This window comes from Bombus fervidus, chromosome 1 (genome assembly GCF_041682495.2).
Source record: "Bombus fervidus isolate BK054 chromosome 1, iyBomFerv1, whole genome shotgun sequence".
Classification (NCBI taxonomy): domain Eukaryota; kingdom Metazoa; phylum Arthropoda; class Insecta; order Hymenoptera; family Apidae; genus Bombus; species Bombus fervidus.
In genome coordinates, this window is record NC_091517.1 from 16,698,123 (window position 1) to 16,703,907 (window position 5,785).

The 5,785-nt window shown below is 38.3% G+C and overlaps 1 long non-coding RNA gene across 1 annotated transcript; it reads left to right on the plus strand.

Annotated features, from left to right (window-relative positions):
• The first annotated feature begins 3,363 nt into the window (after nt 1-3,363).
• Nucleotides 3,364-4,810, plus strand: LOC139989754 (uncharacterized). Its single transcript, XR_011800401.1, has 3 exons — nt 3,364-3,504; nt 3,578-3,880; nt 4,002-4,810. It is a non-coding gene; the product is annotated as an uncharacterized lncRNA (long non-coding RNA).
• The last annotated feature ends 975 nt before the right edge of the window (nt 4,811-5,785 follow it).

Below are 5,785 nucleotides of genomic sequence, written 5' to 3' on the forward strand. Positions count from 1 at the left end.
TCTGGAAAATAATTATACCTATATTTGTTTCTCGTTACGACTTAAATAACGAGATAGTAAAACGCAGAATATATGTGAGGTATAATGGTTTTATCTCCGACAGGCAGTTAAGCGGTTGTTTCGAAGAAATCGGGTTTTAACCTTTATGATTTACACTACTCCTGATATTATAATACCTTTAAACATATATATTCCGAACAATAAAAAGCAAAATGCTGTTACAATCCATAGATTAAAATAAAATGCAACAAAAGGTCGCAATTATACACATGAAGAATACTAGTATATATATGACACAATAATTACAAACAAGAATTGAATTAAAAATCCTCAAAAGTTTATACAAGGCTTTGCCAGGAAACTTGATCTGTATCAAAAATTTCGCTCATCACTGTGACAACATCCTATATAAGATTAATATAGCATTGCTCCTTGAACACGGGCGAAAATGTTTCCAGTACGTATCAAAATGACCCCTGCCAACCGCGTGATCGTAGATACATCCATCTCTAGCTCTCAGGAAGGATTAACTCGCTCATAAATCCGTGAACCACATGGCATCGAAGGAACTTCGTAATTCGTCGTCGTTTCTCGCCGCGCGTTTCTCATCGATCGAATCGTTCTCACGAAATTAATTAACGTCGTTGCGTAATCCTAAAAGTTGCAGCTCTGGTAATCCCGTCGCGTCTTTTCGTCGCGTTACGCAACGGCGGAACACACGTTTCGCGGCGAGAGACGACGCGACAGGGAAATTAATTAACTTGCGCCACGTTCTTCGCCGATGATAACGGACAGCAACGTGGAAGTTGGCCGACCAGACGAGGAAAGAAGCGAGAAAGAGAGAAGAACGAGGGTCGACGAGGGAAAAAGCTACGGATTATTGCATCCATTAAATAATAGCGAGGCTCGTTCGAGCGTCGTCGCGCGGATAACGACGTAGTCGAGGCGTCGCGCGCGACGCGATGTTGCGACGAAACTCGAGGGAGTTTCGCTCGAATTAAGTTGGATAAATCCGCCGTTAGCTACGACACGCGCATATCTGTAGTCGTCGCATAAATCCGATGGTGAACAGTGAATAAGGATGCTTCTCGATATCGAAATACGAACGTCGGGATTGTCGCCGTCTTCTTCTTGGCAAACACGTTCTTCGCGAAACGGTTCGAGAGAAATATACGGGAATGTACGGGAATCGACAATAGCCGGAATTTCCCAGAATTCGACTCCAACGTCTCTGAAACGGTGAAATTATAGTCGGTGTATGGCATAGGAACTGGTTCGTTCCTTCGCTTAGACGTTCTATTGGAAGATGAGTATGTACATTTATTTGATATACTCATAGCTTGGGGGTTATTTCTAACGAAATGCGGTTTGGATTAATTCTTGAGACATTCGGAGGTTTGAATTTATTTTTTTAGAGATGGCTTTTGCATAGATTCTTAATGACATAGTAGAATAAATTAGTTTCAGTGCATTCATTTTTCTAATAACGTTGAGATTCGTATGGAGGAATATCGAAGGGAATCTAAGGTTCTGTAAGATGTTAAAGGCAACTACGCGTTCTACGAGGATCTATGATTAAGAAGAACTTCGCATTTTAATAAAATACTTGTTTCATAATTACATTGAATAATATGGAATTTTCCCGAGTTTATGAAGTATACGATCTCCAAATATTTGAAACATTCAAGCACGCGAGATTCGAATTTCATTTGGTTTATAGAAGCGCGGACACTCGATTATTCGAATTTATAAAGTTAAAGTAGAAAGTTTCATAACACCACTAGAGAATCTAATCAATGACTCCTGCACCGCACCAGTTAAAATCCTTTAATCGTTTTCCCTTTATCTCGCTCAAACTATTGAAAATAAAGTTTCATTATTTCGTAAACGTACTCCACGATCTTAAGTCAATGAGCAAACAGGCATTGCCATTTCTCAAACAGATGTTGTCGATGATCTACGCTTCGAACGAACAATCGTCTTTGTATTCGTCGTGGTTGAAAATAGCTGTTCCCGGACCTTGACCGGCAAACACGTGAGTTATACGATCACGCACAATGGTTGAATTAATGATTTTCATTACGAGTCGAAGGAGAAGAGAACCGTAACCCACCGCAGTAAAGCGTAAGAACCGCGTAATTTATAATTATCGTTCCGTGTCGCAATCAGTTCCCAAATACGCCAATTCCGCGTGTGTCTTTCGTTCAGTCTTTAATCGGTAATAAACCAGCTAACGATGTCCGGACTAAACCCGTTTTTCACCATCACCAGTTGCCACCAACGTTGACTACGACGTTTTGAGTCGATGAACGGACCCGGGGCATCGGTTAAGAACAATCATTTAAGTCCGATCCATTCGCATTGTGAATCATAAAAATAGTACGCGAAGAAATGATTTTCAAATTTTATTTACAAGTGATAAAAGTTTGCTATAAAATTTGTATAAAAGTACTCAAATAGTGTTAGGCGAAAATATATTTATTAAAATAATTAACGAAAATGTAAAATCCAAAAATATTATTTATTATTCTGTTTAAGCAGAGTGAGAGTAAAGGGATATGAGAATTCCAAGAATTTAGCGCAAACGCTTGTTCCCTCTAATTAAATATTTTAATAGCGTTTCAGATTTCATTAAAATGTTTACTCTTGCCATGAAATTGAACAATGGAAGTTAAAATAAAAAATATTCGGATTTAATTAACATGGAAATATATATAAATATATTGTAGATATAGAAATTATGAAACTCGACGAATATGATTCTAATAAACGAGTGAAGCAGCATTGGATTATGGTTTTTTGTACAGAGAATCAGATATTAAACGATGACGCTTGATTTATGTAGAAGTTACTTTAAGATAGCGAATGACAAATGACTAGTTGTAAGTAACTTGCACAAACAGTGATCCTTGTGCGCAAGAATACTAAAGTTAGTGACAAGTACACGGGATAGGAAATGTTAAGAGGATCTCGAAAAATAGATTACGTCATTGAGAATATACTTATTCAATAAACGAATCATTTACATTAACTATTCCATCATTCATAAAATATTATGGCAGATATAATCAATTATCCCATTGAAGTCTGACACTCCGATTTAATCTTGTTCTACACTTGTCTGATTTCAAACAAAACTTCCTCAACAAAAACATCTACTTGATGTTGTTGTCGATTTTTAAATAATTCCAGCTGCTTCTTGCATCCTCTCTTCCTTATTCCAAGTTTCCTTCTTAAATACAGAGGAAACTCTAAGAGAAATTAGCATGCTCTAAGTGGAACAACATTCAAGAAAAATATGTACCTATAGTTTTGTTCTTTCTTTTTTTTTTTAGAGAGAGATTTTAAAGGCGAAATGTACGAATGCGTTAATCGAAGAAATCGTCAGAAGTTAGCGCAATTCGCTGGAATATTTAGTGCACCGTTCCCGAATATCGTTCCTACAACGAGATTGCAACAGCGTAAGCATAAGCGAAATGCAATTTTTGCAACAAACGCCAATGCGTAATTGCAGCCCTATATGTTAGCCAGGGAAAATTTATAGACGGAATAAAAAACGTTGACCTTGTTATTGTAGCCGGCAACGTTACTTCTAGTTGCATTCATCCTGCATGGGACCAGGCTTTTACAGGCGCATCGGTGTAATTTAAGTGCCGCTGGGACACTCTTGCGCGCTCGAGTGCACTATACCATTCTGCATTAACCTAAAAAGGGTTTCTCCGGCTCACTGGCAACTCTTGCCACTTACACCAAGCCTGTACCGCCTGATGTAGCTACTGTGTTGGCCCCACGATGTCGTAAACGAGCAGCCGTTTAAGGCCGATACACGCGTCACCCCCTTCGATTCCGATCGAACCCAACTAAACCGGTGTCCAACTACGTATGTGCTCTTACACGTTCATCGATTCACCTTGATCAACGACAAGTGTTTTGTCTTTTTCTTCTCTTACCTTCCTCCTTCTTTTACTTCATCCCTTATTTTCTTCTTATTTCTTCTTTAGGAGCATCTACTGCGGATGTCATTTGTTAGTTGTACTTGACTCGCTTCCGGTGTTGTTTTCTTCTTTCGTTTTCTGTATTTTCTTTTATAGAATTTGTTACGCGATAGTACTCGTATGGATCTTCTTTGTTCGATCTTTGTAAGTGTACATTAACAGTTCTATTTTATCGATTATGTGTTACCTCCTCATTTATTTTTCTCTGTTCTCTTTTTTATTTCGAGGAACAACAAATTTCCAACCGTACGCGTACAAACGTGAGCGACGATACGAATTGCGCCGTATTTTTATGAAAAAACCATTTTGCTGTCTGAAAAGTTTCAAGCTCTTGCCTCAGAGCAATCGCGCATCAATCTGCCGAGCTTTTGTTGTTGCCGAAACGAATAAGCGCGCGAACGCGTCTGGACTCTACTCGTCCATCCGGACAACGTCGCGAGGCCCTGAAACTATAAAAATACCATTCGCCCGGATCAACCATTGTTGTCTGGTCCGGTACGGTCCATGAAACTCTGTCGCTAGTCCACGGAATGATGTATCAACGACGATCGCTGAAAGCGTAAATGGGGATTTCATCCTTTCAATATTGCCACTGACGCGCGATCACGCCGCTGCAGAGATCCCTTTTGTGCGCTGTACGAATTGCCTCGAATGCTTGCTGATCGCAGGAGAAAAGATTCAGCGGATTATTTCAATTTTCGCGTTGAACACCGATACCGTTGTTATATCTGTCGCGATTGAATCGGATCATGAATACTGATCTTTGAACGTTTGTAGATCCACACAGTGTATATGAGAGTATAAAATTGTATTCCGATATTGAATGTTTTTCGGAACACCTGCATATTATTAGTCAATGAAATTATTGGTTTAAATCGGATGGATAGAAACGGAGGGAAGAGAGAGGATGAGAAAGAAGAGCTGAATGTATTTCATTCGTTGTGTGCACTTATTGTTGGATACATGGACGATGATGATTAAGTTGGATGATGTATTTGTATGCATGGAATGATTACGCGAGAATTTTAGAAAAATTTAAACAGGAGATGTTAGAGAGATATGAGAATATTCGGAATTGGGAGAGACACGAAAAATGGAAGGATACTTTTCGTTTATAGGGGTAGAAAATGATTATTTCGATAGAATATGATTGATAAAAAATGTCAGATATTTTAAAATACCTAAGTACTGAACTAGTGCAAAATATCGTTTGGCGTACCGGTAACATTGGTGAGAATTTAATCTACTATGCTAGAAAGACGCATTCCACCCACTAATATCGAGAGTAGTTCTCGAGTTCCGTTATGGCAACATCAAACTACATGCAACGAAAACGACAATGTCTGTTATCACGTACTATGCTTCCGGCTACATGCTTCCGTGGAAATAGCATCGGTAACAAACTGTACGCATAACATCGTTCCAGTTTGCGACGCATGATGAAATTGAAGGTTCATGAAATCTATATCGCATCAAATTTCGCTCTTCCTTCTTTATGTAAAATCCTTCGATCGTCGGCAAGATTAAAATAATATTTTTATAAACTTTGAAAATATGACATACATCGCTGAAAGTATATTAAAAATTCATTGGAAAGTCTTAGGTTAAAAAACTTTCTGATTATTTCAGCGCGATATTTCTATATTTATGCGCTAGTATGAAATTTGTATATTGCAAGAACATAAACTGGAGTATACCTATGAAGAAGCAATTTACTCTTCCATTACGTGTTTAGTTCTCTAGAGAATTTTAGTTGCAAGCAATTATTAGAATGTACAAAATTTTACAAG